Genomic DNA, 19,418 nt, shown 5'->3' with positions numbered 1-19,418 from the left:
ATGTTTGAGTTGAACTCGATCCTCTGTGTAATGATTTGGTCATCTCTATATTATGCACAGTTCATTGAAATGCAATTATCTAAAAGCATGAATATTTTGATGTACATATCAAGTTGGGGTGGGGTTGAATGGCTTGGGCCATGTCATGTACATGGTTTGTGGAACCACTGCTCCACGGACCGCGGAGAGTCTGGACGGGCGTGACTAAGCGAGCACCAGACTGTTTACTAGAGCCGCTGATGGTGAGGTTAGACTTGGCTCCTGATGATCACCAGGTGCCACTCCAGGACAGACCAACTGCTGCTCAGCAACTGGACCCAGTAGGACAGACTGGATGGAGCAACAGGTCCTGCTACCCGGGATCCCACCAAAAAACGCATCAGCGGAGTAAAGACCTGCAGCAACAGGAGCGGTGAGTCACACCCCTGCAAGGGTAAACAAGTAGGAAAATGTTTAATCCCAGCAACCCTAGTGGGGCCGCCGCTACAGCTCCCATATTGCCGCTAACTATGCCTTATATACCGGGTGGAGCATGGCTGCCACAGTACACAGGCAAATCGCTCACTTTAAACAACTTTAAAGAGAAACTGGGCAGCCTGTTTGAACTTTACCCCATGTCAGAAGAGCTGAAAGTTACCATACTTATGAGACAGCTCAATGGCGCCACCCAAAGAGAAGTCAAATGTTGGCTTGCTACTGATAAAAAGACTGTAAAAGACATTTTTGTTAAACTCAGAGATACCTTTGATACCCATACTGCCTTAGAAATAAAGATGCGATTTTTCAGTTGGAGATAGAAAGCACAAGACACGGCTAGAGACTATGCACTTAATCTGCAGGAGGCGTTGCAGGCCATTAGGCGAATAGAACCTCACAGTGTACAAGATGAAAGCAAAATGCTGAAAGAGCAGTTCATTGAGGGCCTTTTGTCTGATTCCAGTAAGGCCAAGCTACGCATGATGTCACAGCAAAATCCCGATATGGACTTCGCTCAGTTCAAGGATAGATCAATCCACATATTACGGGAATCCACCTATGTCTGCAGTGAGCAAGCTAAACACCCAGCAGTTATGAACCACCAGGGGGCTGTGTCCTCCTCCCAAGTGCCTGAGGTACAGTACACCCAGACCCAAGTTGATGATCCTTCTGCAGATTTATGGCTACAAGTACAGGAACTGACTAAGAGTGTGGCTGCTTTATGTAAAACTGTGCAGACTCTCCAGGCATGTTCCACCGCAGAGAGGATCCAATTAGCCTCCAGCCAGTTAAACTCGATCCTCTGTGTAACGATTCGGTTATCTCTAAGTTATGTACAGTTCATTGAAATGCATTTATCTAAAAGAATGAATATTTTGATGTACATATCAAGTTGAGGTGGGGTTGAATGGCTTGGACCATGTCACGGACGTGGTGTGTGGAACCACTGTTCCACGGACCACGGAGAGCCTGGAGCGGCGTGACTAAGCGAGCACCAGATTGTTCACTAGAGCCTCTGATGGTAAGGTTAGACTTGGCTCCCGATGAACGCCAGGTGCCACTCCAGGACAGACCAACTGCCACGCAGCAGCTGGATCCAGTAGGACAGACTGGATGGAGCAACAGGCTGAGTTTGCACCAGAGTGCAGCAGGCAGGATTTGCACCAGAGTGCAGCAGGCAGGATTTGCACCAGAGTGCAGCAGGCGGGATTTGCACCAGAGTGCAGCAGGCGGGATTTGCACCAGAGTGCAGCAGGCGGGATTTGCACCAGAGTGCAGCAGGCGGGATTTGCACCAGAGTGCAGCAGGCGGGATTTGCACCAGAGTGCAGCAGGCGGGATTTGCACCAGAGTGCAGCAGGCGGGATTTGCACCAGAGTGCAGCAGGCGGGATTTGCACCAGAGTGCAGCAGGCGGGATTTGCACCAGAGTGCAGCAGGCGGGATTTGCACCAGAGTGCAGCAGGCGGGATTTGCACCAGAGTGCAGCAGGCGGGATTTGCACCAGAGTGCAGCAGGCGGGATTTGCACCAGAGTGCAGGAGGCGGGATTTGCACCAGAGTGCAGGAGGCGGGATTTGCACCAGTGTGCAGGAGGCAGGATCTGCACCAGAGTGCAGCAAGGACTGGTATGCAACCATAACAGCTTAGACTGCAGAACAAAAAGGTTGCCAGTGGGGAGGAAGCAATATATACATAATGCCCCACAGCCATTGACTGGGGAGGAAATAGCAAGTGCACACGCTGGCCCTTTAAGAGGGCGGAAGCGCACGTGCGCGTGCAGGGTCGGACTGGGGTGTCTGGGGCCCACAGGGAGAACTGACTCTAGGGGCCCACCTACAGCCATATGCAAATATCTGCTATCCGCTATCCCTGTTATAGTGGAGCATTGACTGGCGGCTCCGGCACATCTACTGTGCGACACTAACTGGGATGTACAATTACGGTAGATTGCATTAAAGGGCTTCTTTGGTTAAAACAAGTTATCACCGATCCATGGGCTCTACAGGATAGGTGGTAACTTATTGATCGTTTGGGTCCGAACATTGGAAAACGCACCTATCAGAAGAATGGGGAAGTTTTATCCCTGACAGGACACTTATCCCCATTTTAAAATGCAGCGGCAGGTGGGACGTCTGACCGCAGCTCCATTCATTCTCTTGGGGGCTTCCAAAAAAGAGCAGTGCTCACAGCCACTTTAGGAATGAATGGATCAGTGGTCGCATCTCACATGAGCTCCAGTCTAATGGGGAGAAAAACTCCACATTCTGCCAATTGTGTCCCAGCAGTCAGACCCCCACCAATCAATATTATCACTGATCCTGTGGAGAGGTGATTACTTGTTTTCCCTGGAGAACCCCTGTAAGTGCATCTCTGCCGCTCTGGTCCAAGTATTTAATCTCTAAGGCCACGGCCCCACTATCAGTATTTGGTCAGTATCCGGTCAGTATTTTTTTTTCAGGAGTGGGAGCCAAAACTAGATGAGGAACAATCAGACAAAAGGTATAATAGAAACAAGTCACCAATTCTGTATTTATCACCCACTACTGGTTTTGGCAGCGACTCCTGAGAAAAAATTCTAACCAAATACTGATGGTGAGGCTGTGGCCTAATGGAAAAAAAATCTTTTCCTAGTTAATATCAGCAAGAACAAAATGACCGTCATACACAACACAGTTCACTATATCAACACCAATAATACCACATACAAAAGGGACAAATATCGCCACACCATGATTAGATCACATATTACCACCACATAGTGACTGAATAATACCACATACAAGGAACAAATACGGCCACACCATGACCAGACCACATATTACCACCCCAAAGTGACCAAATACTACAATACTGATCATGAATACAAACCACAATACTAACAACACTGTTATTGCCACCAGCGACATTATACACAGGAGCTCTGTATATAGTGTTAGTGTACAGGTAACACAGTGATCACCAGTGACATTATACACAGGAGCTCTGTATATAGTGTCATTGTACAGGTAATACACTGATCACCAGTGATATTATACACAGGAGCTCTGTATATAGTGTTCGTGTACAGGTAATAAATACAGTGATCACCAGTGATATTATACACAGGAGCTCTGTATATAGTGTCAGTGTACAGGTAACACAGTGATCACCAGTGACATTATAAACAGCAGCTCTGTATATAGTGTACAGGTAATACAGTGGTCACCAGTGACATTATACACAGAAGCTCTGTATATAGTGTATACGTAATACAGTGATCACCAGTGACATACACAGGAGCTCTGTATATACTATACACACACGTGATCAGAATTGTTGGTACCCCTCGTTTAATGAAAGAAAAACCCACAATGGTCACAGAAATAACTTGAATCTGACAAAAGTAATAATACATTTAAAAATCTATGAAAATGAAGAAATGAAAGTCAGACATTGCTTTTCTGCTTCCACAGAATTTTAAAAAAAATTAAACTCATGAAATAGGCCTGGAAAGAAATTATGGTACCCCTGAAAATAATGTGACAAAAGGGACATGTTAAATCAAGTTGTGCCCACTAATTAGCATCACAGGTGTCTACAATCTTGTAATCAGTCAGTGGGCCTGTATATAGGGCTACAGATACTCACTGAGAGGTTTGATGACATGGTGTGTACCACACTCAACATGCACCAGAGGAAGCAAAGGAAAGAGTTGTCTCGGGAGATTAGAAAGAAAGTTATAGAAAAGCATGTTAAAGGTAAAAGTTATAAGACCATCTCCAAGCAGCTTTATGTTCCTTTGACTACAGTGTCACATATTATTCAGAAATTTAAGATCTATGGGACTGTAGCCATCCTCCCTGGACATGGCCACAGGAGGAAAATTGATCACAAATCAAAGAGACGGATAATATGAATGGTAACAAAAGAGCCCAGGATAACTTCTAATGAGATTAAAGGTGAACTTCAAGCTCAAGGAACATCAGTGTCAGATCGCACCATCTGTCATTGTTTGATCCAAAGTGGACTTCATGGGAGACGACCAAGGAGAACACCATTGTTGGAAAAAAAAAATAATAAAAAAGCCAGACTGGAATTTGCCAAACTACATGTTGACAAGCCACAAAGCTTCTGGGAGAATGTCCTATGGACAGATGAGACAAAAATGGAAGTTTTTGGCAAGGCACATCAGCTCTATGTTCACAGACAGAAAAATGAAGCATATCAAGAAAAGAACACTGTCCCTACTGTGAAACATGGGGGAGGCTGTTATGTTCTGGGGCTGCTCTGCTGCATCTGGCACAAGGTGTCTTGAATCTCTGCAGGGTACAATGAAATCTCAAGACTATCAAGGGATTCTAGTGAGAAATGTGCTGCCCAGTGTCAGAAAGCTTGGTATCAGTCACAGGTCATGGGTCTTGCAACAGGATAATGACCCAAGAATGGCTAAGAGGAAAACATTGGACTATTCTGAAGTGGCCTTCTATGAGCCCTGACCTAAATCCTATTGAGCATCTTTGGAAAGAGCTGAAACATGGAAAAGGCAACCTTCAAACACGAGACAACTGTAGCAGTTTGCTCATGAGGAGTGGGCCAAAATACCTGTGGAGAGGTGCAGAAGTCTCATTGACAGTTACAGGAATCCTTTGATTGCAGTGATTGCCTCAAAAAGTTGTTCAACAAAATATTAAGTTAAGAAGAACCATCATTTCTGTCCAGGCCTGTTTCATGAGGTTAATTTTTTTTTAAATTCTGTGGAAGCAGAAAAGCAATGTCTGACTTTCATTTGTTCATTTTCAAAAGTTTGTAATTTATCAGATTCAAGTTATTTCTGTGACCATTGTGGGTTTTTCTTTCATGAAACGAGGGGTACCAACAATTTTGACCACGTGTGTAGTGTAAGTGTACATGTAATACACTGACTCACCAGTGACGTCTCTAGGTGAAGTCCTTCATCTTCGCTTTTCTTCTTCATCAGGCACAGACGGCCATCACTTCTTCCAGCCAGGAATCGACTATGCAGAAAATAACACACAGTTATCAATAACTGATCTCTTCTAGAGAATATTCCCACTCCCCCCCGACTTCTACACTACACCAGTTGAAGAAAAAAAGCAACATAGTGCCATCCAGCACAGTAACAGGACTCCTCTTTTGTCCCATCCCATGGAAAACAGTTTCCTAAAAAGTAAATTATATTACTGAAGTAATAATGTAATAATAATAATTGGAATCTAAAGTAATAATGTTCCCCACTGGCCACCATAAACTAATAAAGTATGTTCCTCAATCTGGCCCCCAAACAGTAATTAAGTCCTTTGTCCAGCCAGGCACCCCCATATGTCCCTTCTGGCCCCCATATGTCCAGGGTGGCCTCTCCATATATTTATCCTAGCCCACATGTATCGAGCCTGCCCTCCCCCCTCCATATATCCATCCTAGTCCCCATGCGGCCAGACTGCCCCCCCCCCCACATATCCATCCTTGCCTCCATGTTTCCAGCCTGCCCCTCCATATATCCATCCTGGACTCCATGTATCCATCCTGACACCCCCCTGCATATATCCCTTCTGGCCCCCATTTGTCCAGTTTGACCCCTCCATATATTTATCCTAGCACACGTGTATCGAGCCTGCCCCCTCACATGTGGTGAGCCTGCCCCCCCACATATCCATCCTTGCCTCCATGTTTCCAGCCTGCCTCCCCATATATCCATCCTGGACTCCATGTGTCCAGCCTACCCTCTATATATCCATCCTGCCCCCCCCTGCATATATCCATCCTGACACCTCCCCATATATCCATCCTGCCCCCCCATATATCCATCCTGGACTCCATGTGTCCATCCTGCCCCACCCATATATCCATGTGTCCAGCCTGCTCCCCCTACATATCCATCCTGGCCTCCATGTGTCCAGCCTGCCTCCTCATATATCCATCCTGACACCCCCCATATATCCAGCGTGCCCCTCCATATATTTATGTTAGCCCACGTGTATCAAGCCTGCCCATCCACATATCCATCCTAGCCCCCCATGTGTCCAGCCTGTCCCCCCCATATATCCATCCTGGCCTCCATGTGTTCAGCCTGCCCCCCCCATAGATCCATCCTGGCCTCCATGTGTTCAGCCTGCCCCCCCCATAGATCCATCCTGGCCTCCATGTGTCCAGATTGCCCCCTCCCATATATCCATCCTGGCCTCCATGAGTCCAGCCTGCCCCCCCATGTATCCATCCTGGCCTCCCATGTGTCCAGCCTGCCCCCCATATATCCGTCCTGGCCTCCCATGTGTCCAGCATGTCCCCCCATATATCCATCCTGACCTCCATATGTCCAGCCTGCCCCCCATATATCATCCTGGCCTCCATGAGTCCAGCCTGCCCCCCCATATATCCATCCTGGCCACCCCCCCTTTGCCTGGGTCCAGCCAGGGTCCCCCCTTGTGTGTCCAACCAGGGTCCCTCCTTGTTTGTCCAGCCAAGGTTCCCCCCTTGTGTGTCCAGCCAGGGTTCCCCCCTTGTGTGTCCAGCCAGGGTTCCCCCCTTGTGTGTCCAGCCAGGGTTCCCCTCTTGTGCGTCCAGCTGGGTTTCCCCCCTTGTGTGTCCATCCAGCTGGGCTTCCCCCTTGTGTGCCCGTCCAGCTGGGCTTCCCCCCTTGTGTGTCCGTCCAGCTGGGCTTCCCCCCTTGTGTGTCCGTCCAGCTGGGCTTCCCCCCTTGTGTGTCCGTCCAGCTGGGCTTCCCCCCTTGTGTGTCCGTCCAGCTGGGCTTCCCCCCTTGTGTGTCCGTCCAGCTGGGCTTCCCTCCTTGTGTGTCTGTCCAGCTGGGCTTCCCCCCTTGTGTGTCTGTCCAGCTGGGCTTCCCCCCTTGTGTGTCTGTCCAGCTGGGCTTCCCCCCTTGTGTGTCTGTCCAGCTGGGCTTCCCCCCTTGTGTGTCTGTCCAGCTGGGCTTCCCCCCTTGTGTGTCTGTCCAGCTGGGCTTCCCCCCTTGTGTGTCTGTCCACTGTCCAGCTGGGATTCCCCCCTTGTGTGTCCAGCCAGGGGCCCAGACCATTACATACACACACACACATACACACACACACACACACACACACACACATACACCTCTTACCTTCCTGCGATCCCGTGCGGCGTCCTTCTTCTCCTGAGTTGCGCGCCTCCTTCACAGCAGGCGCATGACGATGACGTCATAAGCCGGCCGACGAAGGGAGACGCGCAGCTTCAGCTGCTTCACAGGGACGTGTGCCGCGGTGGTTCAGGTAATGAACACCGGGTGCGCGCGTCCCCGCATACACTGTGCCTGCGCTTTTAAAGGGCCCGTGCCCCTTAAAACCGCAGGATTTTTTTTTTTGCTCTCTTCTCCCCCTCTCCTCTACAGCAGGGGGCGGGGCCCACCGGGAAAATTCCCGGTATCCCGCCAGCCCAGTCCGACCCTGTGCGCGTGCCCTAAGGACATGGCTGGAAGCCCTGCTAGAAGGAGGCAGAGCATGGGGAAGGGAAGCACCGACCGCAGCGCGGGTGAGTGAAGTGACAAGCCGGAGACCCTGCCTGTCAGAGCACGGGGACGGCGTGGTCCTAACAGTACCCCCTTCTTTACGCCCCCTCCTCTTCAGGCCATTGAGGAAGTTCCGGAGGAGAATTGGAGCGTGAATGTTCACCATAGGCTCCCTGGATCTCTCTTTGGGACCAAATCCCCTCCAGTCAACAAGAAAGAAGGTCTTGCCTCTCACCTTCTTCATGGCAAAGATGTTCTCCACCTCAAAAACATCTTCCAAGGTGGTTGGCGCGGGCGTGGCACTGGGATCCTTGAAGAAGGGGCTCAGGATGACCGACTTCAGCAGAGATACATGAAAAGAATTCGGGATCCGTAATGAGCGAGGCAACTTCAGTTTATAGGAGACCTTGTTGATCCGCTTCAGCACTTCGAAAGGCCCGATAAAAGGAGGACCCAACTTGTAAGAGGGAACCTTCAGCCGTACGTACCTGGATGAGAGCCATACCTTGTCCCCAGGACGGAAGCACGGAGGGTCCGGGCGCTTTTTGTCTGCATGTCTCTTCATACGGGCGGAGGATGCTTCTAGAGTGGCTTTGGTGTCCTCCCACAACTTTACAAAATCCTTGGAGAAGACATCTGCCACAGGAACATCAGAGGGAACTGTCACCGGGAAGGGAACCTCGGGTTGCCGACCGTACACAATGTAGAAAGGAGTCTCTCCCGAAGCTTCACCAACGTGACTGTTGTACAAGAACTCAGCCCAGGGAAGTAATTTCACCCAATCATTGTGGAGGGCATTGACAAAGTGTCGCAGGTAGTTGATGTACCCCCATAGGCCTCCATATAGTGTATAATGCACCCCCATAGGGCTTCATATATAGGAATTGCTCCACAGACTAATTTATTCTTTCAGTACAACCATTACTTTGAGGGTGATAGGCAAAGGAAAAGTCCAAGGAGATTTTTAGATTCTTTCAGAGCACCATCTAGAACCTGGGAGCAAAGTGTGCACCACAGTCAGCCACTATTTGAGCTGCACACTTGGGACAGCTGTGCAGCCGATAGAAATCCTGACAAATGAACAAAACACAAAATCTTGGATAAACAGTCTCCCATGACCAATATGGTAGTTAATCTATGCACCTCAGGAAGATCTGTAACAAAGATCATGTTCCAAGTCTCTTGGTCAACCACCAAGAGGCACTTGACATGAGGAATTTATTTGTTCTCACAAAGGACAAGATACCAATTATTTTTTGTCTTTTTTCCATTTAGGCCATCAGTAGAAATGGGAAACAAGTTCAGGAGTTTGTTTTACACCTGGGTAACCGGAGAGGAGAGAGGAATGAGCCCAAGATAACAATTTTTAGTGGAGTGCTGCTTTTTAGAAAAAGAATGTCCTCTAGGTAACGAAATGGAAGAAGAAGAAAATAGTGGCAAGAATATTTTCAGCCTCAATTAAATGTGAGGATGCATCTTCAGATGCATCACATGGATCAAAGGGCCTAGACAGAGCACCTGCCCTGCAGTTTTTCCTGAAAGAACAGTAGGTGATAATGAAGTCAAATCATGAGAGGAAGAGTGCCCATCAGACTTGGTGGGAATTCAGTGTACGGGTAGATTGAAGATTCTCCAGATTTTTATATTTAGTATTAATAATAATCTTTATTTTTATATAGCGCCAAAATATTCCACAGCACTTTACATACATTATCATCGCTGTTCCCATTGGGGCTCACAATCTAGATTCCCTATCAGTATGTCTTTGGAGTGTGGGAGGAAACCAGAGAACCTGGAGGAAACCCATGCAAACATGGGGAGAACATACAATCTCCTAACAGATGTTGTCCTTGGTGGGATTTGAACCCAGGACCCCATGGCTGCAAGGCTGCAGTGCTAACCACTGACCTGATGGTCACCAGAAATTTTGCTCTTTTGTGTAGATGATGCCATTTCTAAAGGCTAATTTTATGGTTAAGAATTCACAATTGCAAATGGAGTAATGGAGAGAATTTCTTTGAGAAGAAACCACAAGGAGAATTTTTAGATTCTGTGTAATTTTATGATAGAACTGCACCTACACCAATTGCCAAGGCATCCACTTAAAGGAATACTGATCTATAAACATAAGGTTGGTATGGAACTGGAGCAGTTGAGAAACAAGATTTAAATTGCTTGAAGGCTTGAACTGCAGAGTCTGACCAGTTCTATAAATTAGTGATCTTCTGAGTGAGGCAACAACCAAAAGAAAAAAAAAACAATACAATTTGAATTCTTTATTAATCATTCATTTTAAAAGAACCACACCTCATGTGTATATTGTTATGAATGTAACACACTCAATTACGGGTAATGGATAAAGGGAAGACCTACTACAGGGAGATGCCGCACCCACACCCAACTAGTCCCTGTACAGACTAGAAAGACCCTAGCTGCACAACTCAAAAACACCACCTCAGACCTGGCTTACAAAAAGGCCACCGAGGACTTTCTCCTACCTCCTGAGGACCCAAAGGGGAGGCCACAACAGACTCCCAACAAGAGGAGAGGAAAGTATGCAGGATTATACAAAATCCAGAGTGAGAAAATTAAAACACGCTCATATAGGATGGAGAAGGAAAACTAAGGAAAGCCATAAGAAAACGGAACAAGTATAACCTCTCAGAAACATAAAGCGGTGAAAGGAAGAGGAACTGGGAAGGAAAAAAAACAGACTCAAAGCAGGAATTCTACTGGTGTTTACCATGAAAGGTAAACCTCTTACCTGAAGGTCTGGAACTCCTAAACCCAAGTCCACCTGGAGGTATAGCCAGAAAGGAAGTGCAGTAAAAGGTGAACATATTAAACTCAAGCCCGAATTTGATAGGGAAGATTAAAATGGGAAAATGGAAAATTCCTGGAGAGGAGAAAACTAAGAAGGTGGAATGAAGACAATTGGAACCATCAGCAGTTGGACAGGGAAGAAAAGGCAATAGCTCAGCAGACAGGTCAACCGACCATGCAGCAACAGGTTAGTGGATCAAATCCCAAACTGAGCAATGACATATATAGTCACCCTTGAAATTGTTCCAGAAAATCATTTATTTCTGGAAGGAAAATTATTGCAATTACACATGTTTATTTCCTTTGTTTGAATTGGAACAACATAAAAATAATTAATAGGGAAAAAAAGTCAAATTGAACATAATTCTACACAAAACCCCAAAAATGTGCTGGACAAAATTGTTGGCACCTTCCAAAATTGTGGGTAATCAACTTTGCTTCAAGCATGTGATGATCGTTTAAACTCACCCGTGGCAAGTAACATGTGTGGGCAATATGAAAATCACACCTGAAACCAAATAAAAAGAGGAGATGTTGACTCAATATATGTATTGTGTGTCTGTGTGTGCCACACTAAGCATAGAGAACACAAAGAGGAGAATTGAACTATCTGAAGACTTTAGAATCAAAATTGTTGACAAATATCATCAATCTTAAAGTTATAAGCTCATCTCCAGTGATATTTTTCTTATATTTCTTTTTCCACAGTGCACAACATAATCAAGAAGTTTACAACCCATGGCACTGTAGCTAATCTCCTTGGATGTGAATGGCAGAGAAAAATTGATGAAAGGTTTCAACACAGGATAGTCCAGATGGTGGATAAGCAGCCCAAATCAAGTTCCAAAGAAATTCATGTTGTCCTTCAGCCTCAGGGTGCATCAGTGTCAGAGCGCACTATACATCAACATTTGAATAAAGTGAACCGCTATGGCATGAGACCCAGGAGGACCCTACTGCTGACACAGAGACATAGCAAAGCTAGACTGCAGTTTGCCAAAACATACGTGAGTAAGCCAAAATCCTTCTGGGAAAGCGTCTTGTGGACAGATGAGACCAACATAGGGCTTTTGGTAAAGCACATCATTCTACGGTTTATGTTTACAGAAAATGGCATGAGGCCTACAAAGAAAAGAACACAGTACCTACAGTCAAATATGGTGGAGGGTCAAAGATGTTTTGGGGTAATTTTGTTGCCTCTGGCACTGATTGACTTGACTGTGTGCAAGGCATCATGAAATCTGAAGATTACCAAAGTATTTTGGGTCGCAATGTAGTGCCCAGAAAGCTGGTTTGCGTCTTAGGTCATGGGTCTTCTAGCAGGACAATGACTCCAAACATACTTCAAGAAGCACCCAGAAATGGATAGAAACAAAGCACTGGAGAGTTCTGAAGTGACCAGCAATGAGTCCGGATCAAAATTCCATTGAACAGCTGTGGAGAGATCTTAAAATTACTATTGGGAGAAGACATCCTTCAAATATGAGAAAACTGGAGCAGTTTGCAAAAGAAGAGTGGAATAAAATTCCAGTTGAGAGGTGTAAGAAGCTTGTTGATGGTTATGGGAAGCGATTGATTGCAGTTATTTATTCCAAAGGGTTTGTAACCAAATATTAATGTGAAAATAAACGTGCATAACAAAACATGTATGATTGCAATAATTTTCTGAGGGAAATTCTTCATTTTCTGGAACAATTGCAAGGATGCGAGCACTTTCGGCCATCACTGTATATGATCAGCCAGGTTACATGGCCAGAAAAGTTTAAAAAGTTGCCCAAGACACAGAAAAGGAATTGTAAACCACTTAATCTTATAGGAAAAGAAAGGGCCTGCAGCTACCCTAAAAAGTCTTCCCTACCTGTCTGCGGAGGTTGGCACCCTAAAAATTGCAACAATGGCTCCCCCGTTCATCTAAGACTGTGTCCTAAACTGTCCTTAAATATAGAATTAAATTATAATCTATTGTCAGAATGGGACAATTCCCAAGGACTTGTTATAGAAAATCAATTAGGGAATATGGAATTATCCTAATTACTTAAAAGGTATTAAGTATTCCCAGTACTAGTATATATCACCAAAGATGCTGGTAAAAAAATGTCAATATGGCATTAAATAAGGCATGCAGCATACACACAACGCTATTCAGGTTAATAATTATTATCAAATGGGATCTCATACTTTGCACTGATGTTGGGCAATACCCTGAAACACCATGTCTGCATTATTGCTCACGGGTGCAAAAAAATCAAACAAAAGAAAAACAACAAGTCCTAGGGTGATGATGTCAGAGGAGTTTACCAGGTTACACGAGAAACCAGGTATGAACTACTGCAAAGATGAGCAACCATAGAAGAAAGGAGCAAGGTCCAGCGGTGGAGCCAAGACAGATGATTATAATCAATTTCTTTCCATTTGACAAATACACACTACTAGATTAATTGATTTTCTATAATTTTTTTCCTAGATAGGAAAATTAGTTTGTGAGTATCATTGGGGCAGGAACTAATATGCCTGATGGTAATCTTTATACAGTGATGCAGAATAGTGTAGTGCTATATAAGTGTTAGGCTCACCTGGTGAGATGGATTCACAAAGCCACAGGTTAGGGTGGACTCAGAACATTGTTGCAGAGGGCTGAAGGGCACGTGGAGTAGCGATGACTTGTATACTCTGAAGCCACAGGACCAGAAGGGCAGAAGAAGATGGAAATAGCAAGTCTGTGGCAGCACACAGAGGTAGACAGAGGAATCCCAGGCATATTTTGCAAGGATGAATGCACAGAATTCAATAACAGTTTAACTTATTACAACCGATGGGTTAATACAGGAGATGGCTAGCAGAGAGTTAACCGGGAACATTGAGGGTATGCATGTCCACAGAGGTTTTGCCAGATGATTACACAATATGAATGAATGGTGGAATACTCCAAAGAGCAAATTAACTCTAACTCTCAATACCAAGACACAGGTGTGTCTCCTACGGAGATGGTGTCATGGAGAAACACCAAGAAACTTGCAAAACCCAAGACGAGACGATGCCAGCTGAGACAGGAGAATAACAATTAGGATCATAAATAGTGATGAGCGAGCATGCTCACTACTGCTCGGTGCTCGCCCGAGCATCTCACTGCTCGAGACACTCGGCGCTCGCCGAGTATTTCCGGGGATGCTTGGCGGGAGCTCGGGTCCCCTCCCTGCATGTTTGGCGCTCTTTAGAGCACCAATCAACATGCAGGGATTGTCTGCCACACACTGTAATGCCGTAGCCATGTTGGTGGTGGCATTACAGTGATTGGCTGGCCGCACAGCTTCATCAGTTCTATATCAGACCTGGCACCTCCATGCTCGTCACAGTCTACTCCACAATCAGGCAGTGTAGGGAGAGGTGCTGCAGAGCTAGGGAGAGATTTGGTTGTTTATTAGTTAGTGTAGGTATTCTACAAGATTCTCTACATATCCATCTCAACTAACAGTCCTTCTGAGGACTAATCCAGCTGCAGAGATATCAGTCCTAGGCAGGCAGGCAGGGTATATAGTAGATTGCAGTGCACATAGCAAGAGGGTCCATTCCAGTTCTGTCTGCTTGTTCTATTACAGATATTCGTAGAAATAGCCCCAGGTATCAGGGGCCAGGAATATTTTTTTTTTATCTTAATCCTGATTATTTGCTTAAAAAGCAATCCAGAGAACACTGTTTTTCTGTGCCATTTGCTTGTTGGCACTGCAGAATACAGCCAGGTCCGTTCCATATTACAGCGCTAAAAAAAATCCAGATATTTAAAACTGTGGTTTGTCCGTCACACGGATCACATATAATTGCGCTGAAAATATTGCTATTTCTGGCCTCCATTGAAATTTTTTTGCAGTGTGTCAGTGAACTTAATGACACGAGGTCGGCGCTGTTAAAAATAGTTACCTACAGGCCAGCAATTTAAAACTGTGGTTTGTCCGTCACACGGATCACATGTAATTGCGCTGGAAATTCTGCCATTTCTGGCCTCCATTACAATTTTGTTTCAGTATGTCAGAAAAGTTATTGACACCAGTTTGCTGTTAAAAATAGTTATCTACAGGCCAGCTATTTAAAACTGTGGTTTGTCCGTCACACGGATCATATATAATTGGGCTGAAAATATTGCCATTTCTGGCCTCCATTGAAATTTTGTTGCAGTGTGTCAGAGAACTTATTGACATGAGGTCAGCGCTGTTAAAAATAGTTACCTACAGGCCAGCTATTTAAAACTGTGGTTTGTCCGTCACACGGATCACATATAATTGCGCTGAACCATTTCTGGCCTCCATTAAAATTTTGTTTCAGTATGTCAGTGAAGTTATTGACACCAGTTTGCTGTTAAAAATAGTTACCTAGAGGCCAGCTATTTAAAACTGGTTTGTCCATCACACAGATGACATATAAGTTCGCTCCAAATTCAGCCATTTGTAGTGAACGTGGAAGATATTGTCCTCCATTTAAAATGGGCAAAGCACATGGCAAGGGACGGGGAACTGGACGTGATGGTGATGGTGCATGCAGAGGCCAAGGCTCAACCTTCCTGTCCAAATTAATAGGGGACCGCAGAACACTGCTATTGAACACAGAGCAGTATGAAAAGGTTATTGGTTGGATAGCAGATAATGCTTCCAGTCACTTAGCCACCACCACCACCCTGTCTTCCACATGGTCAAGTCACAGTAGCCATGAGTCTGGACTGCATATTCCTCACCCTGATCCTCCTTCCTCCCACCATTCCGAGTACCCAGAGACAACCTATCCACACTTGGACACTCCGAAGAGCTGTTCACTTTTCCATTTATAGATTTGGGCCTCTCAGCTGGTCCACTTGAAGCGGGGCAAGAAGAGATCACATGTAGCGATGCCCAAATATTTGAGCAGCCATGGTCATACGAAGGCGACAGTGGGAAAGTGTCACAAGAGGTGGACGATGATGAGACACAATTGCCAGAAAGTCAGGAGGAGGACCAGGGTGCGGAAGTGGAAGTTGAGGTGGTGGATGATATAGTAACTGACCCAACCTGGCAGGAGGACATGCAGAGTGAGGACAGCAGCACACAGGGGGAGGGAGTCAGAGCACCCCAACAGGCAGGAAGAAGCAATGTGGTGGCCACAGACAGAAGGCAGGCAACTGTTCCCCTTAACATCAACACGACGGAAGTTGAGAGTACAACTATTAGGTCTTCCCGAGTCTGGTTGTTTTTTAAAGATTCTGCCGATAACCCCAAAAAGGCCATTTGCACCACCTGCCAGGCCAGCATCAGCAGGGGTGGAAAAACTAGCAGCCTGACCACCAACAGCATGATCAGGCACATGGCAGCAAGGCACACTACTTTGTAGGACGAACACCAGGGTCCGGGAACAGTGTCTGCGGGTGACACCACTGCTTCTTCCGCTGTTGTGCGTGCAAGCCAATCCCCTGTCCATAGTGCATATGAAGATGCCACCTGCCCTGCACCTGTCGTTGCACACTCTCAACTAGCACCATGAGCAAGCACGTCCTTGTCCCAGCGCAGCGTTCAGTTGTCCATACCCCAATCCTTGGAATGCAAGAGCAAATATGCAGCCAATGTCCCACAGGCCACACTACTAAATTCCCACATTTCACGACTGCTTGCGCTCAAAATGTTGCCTTTTAGGCTCGTGGAGACGGAAGCATTCCGCAATCTGATGGTGGCAGCCGTCCCTCGGTACTCGGTCCCCAGCCGCCTCTATTTCTCCCAGTGTACCAACCCCACATTACACAAGCACGTGTCCCACAACATTAGCCGTGCCCTCAACAATGCAGTTACTGGGAAAGTCCCCCTAACCACGGACACGTGGACAAGTGCTTCTGGGCAGGGACGCTGCATCTCGCTGATGGCGCATTGGGTTAACATAGTGGAACCTGGGACCCAGTCGGATCTTGGGATGGAACACATCCTCCCAACGCCGAGGATTGTGGGCCCTAGGTCAATCAGGGTTGCCCCCACAGTCTACAGCTCCTGCACCTCATCCTCCTCAGCCCTCTCCTCCTCTTCAGCCTCCATCTCCGAAATGACATCAGTTACAAGCTGGAAGCACTGCAGCACTGCCTCAGCCAAGCGGCAACAGGCTGTGCTGAAGGTAATATGCTTAGGTGACAAACCGCACAATGCTGAAGAGTTGTGGACAGCTCTGAAAGAGCAGGCAGTTCTGTGGCTGACACTGCTAAGCCTACAGCCAGGCATGGTCGTGTGTGACAATGGTCAGAACCTGGTGGCGGCTTTGAGGCAAGGCGAGCTCACAAATGTACCATGCTTGGTCCATGTGCTTAACCTCGTGGTTCAGCGGTTTCTCAAAACCAACCCGGAGCTGCTGCATCTGCTTGTCAAAGTACACCGCTGGTGTGCCCACTTTAGAAAGTCAGCTACAGCTTCCGCCACCCTTGCCATGCTTCAGCAGTGTTTGCAGCTTCCGGCTCACCGACTGGTGTGTGATGTCCCCACGTGTTGGAACTCTACTCTTCAGATGTTGGGAAGGATTTGTGAGCAGAAGAGGGCAGTTGTTGACTGCCACCATCAACAAGGCCATCGGTATTCAGTTCAGACTCCACACATAAGACCTCAGTACCATCCTCCAAAACTTTGAGGACTCCACCAAGATGGTGAGCAGTGATGACGTCATAATTAGCATCACCATCCCGCTTCTCTGTCTTCTGAAACGTTCTCTGCTCACAATCAAAGAGGATGCATTGCAGGCGGAGCACGAAGAGATGGAGCAAGGAACCATACAGGGTGATTACACACATCCCAGCCTCATCTCATCCCAACGTGGATTGGGTGACAATGAGGAAGAGGAAGAACAGGAGCTAGTTTCATGCGCTATAGATGGTACTATCTGCACAACTGTCATACCGTCTGTTCAATGTGGATAGTCTGAGGACAGGGAGGAGGAGAAGAGCATGGTCAGTGGTCCTCTTGGTGAGGACCCGGAAGTCTTGCGTGTTACAGTTTATGTTACGCTGCCTTTCCCGTGACCGTCACGTTCTCAAAATTTTGGGTGACAGTCATTACTGGTTGGTGACACTTCTAGACCCACGCTACAAGGAGAACTTTATACCTCTGAGGTGGACAGGTCTACAAAAATGCGGTAATACCAGAAGGACCTTGTTGCGAAACTATTAAAAAAATTCCCATCTGAAAACGCTGGCGGCAGAGGTCACAGTACGTTGGACAACCAAGGAGTACAGGCGAGAGTCAAAGTTCTGGGAGAGTTATCTCAGCCCCTCCCATTGCACAGGCCCTGAGGCGCGGGGTACTCTCGCAAGGAGAGCAAAGTTTGGGAAGATGCTAAGGGAGTACCTTGCGAACCGTACCAACGTCTTCCGTGATTCCTCTGTGCCTTATAATTATTGGGTATCCAAGCTGGACACGTGGCATGAACTGGCTCTCTATGCCTTGGAGGTCCTGGCCTGCCCTGCCGCTAGCATTTTATCATAGCGGCTTTTTAGTGCCACTGGTGGAATTATGACTGATTAGCGCATCCGCCTGTCAACTGAAAATGCTGACAGGCTGACTCTAATAAAATTGAACAAGGGACAGATTGGGCCAGACTTCTCAACACAACCAAATGATCGCAGCATAAACTCAAATCCAGTGTCTTTTATTTGGGGGTGTATTCCCATGCACCTTTTCACACCCACACATGGGTATACGCTTCCTGATTTTGTCTATTTGCTCTTGTCCTCCTCCTTTTCCTCATCCTCATCCTCCACCACCATATCACCAGGGTGACCGTGGTTCGTGATGCAACACCCGCATAATTTTTTTAAAGGGTATTTATGATGCCCGTAAAAAAAAACTTTTATACAGTATGTTCATGTATACCCCCCAGCAGTAAATGTTTGTCAGCCAATACACTTAGTGCATGGGCATTACAAGTATGGGAGACCCGCTCCTTTCTAATGGGAACATTTTTTTATGAGGTCCTCCTCCACGTCTTTTCCAAGGTGCATTGAAGTGCCTCCCAATTTTTGGCAGCCCTTGCATTCACTGCATAGGCCAACACTATGGGAGACCCACTTCCCAATAATGGGAAAAAATTTTCATGAGGCCCTCTACGTCTCTTCCAAGGGGCATTGGAGTGCCTCCCAATTTTTGGCAGCCCTTGTATTCACTGCATAGGCCAACACTATGGGAGACCAACTTCCTAAATATGGGAACATTGTTTAAAGGAGGCCCTCTGACCTCCATGTCTCTTCCAAGAGGCATTGAAGTGCCTCCAAATTTTTGGCAGCCCTTGCGTTCACTGCATAGGCCAACACTATGGGAGACCCACTTTCTAATAATGGGAACATTGTTTTCAGGAGGCTCTCTGACATCCACGTCTCTTCCAAGGGGCATTGGAGTGCCTCCAAATTTTTGGCAACCCTTGCATTCACTGCATAGGTCAACACTATGGTAGACCCACTTCCTTATAATGGGAACATTGTTTTCAGGAGGCCCTCTGAACTCCACGTCTCTTCCAAGGGGCATTGGAGTGCCTTCAAATTTTTGGCACCCCTTGCTTTCACTGCATAGGCAAACACAATGGGTTACCCACTTCCTAATAATGGGAAAATAGCTTTCAGGAGGGCCTCTGACCTCCACGTCTCTTCCAAGGGGCATTGGAA

This window comes from Phyllobates terribilis, unplaced genomic scaffold (assembly GCF_046119375.1).
Source record: "Phyllobates terribilis strain yellow unplaced genomic scaffold, ASM4611937v1 Scaffold_2__4_contigs__length_985480577, whole genome shotgun sequence".
NCBI lineage: Eukaryota > Metazoa > Chordata > Amphibia > Anura > Dendrobatidae > Phyllobates > Phyllobates terribilis.
Note: the sequence above shows the minus strand (reverse complement) of the source record.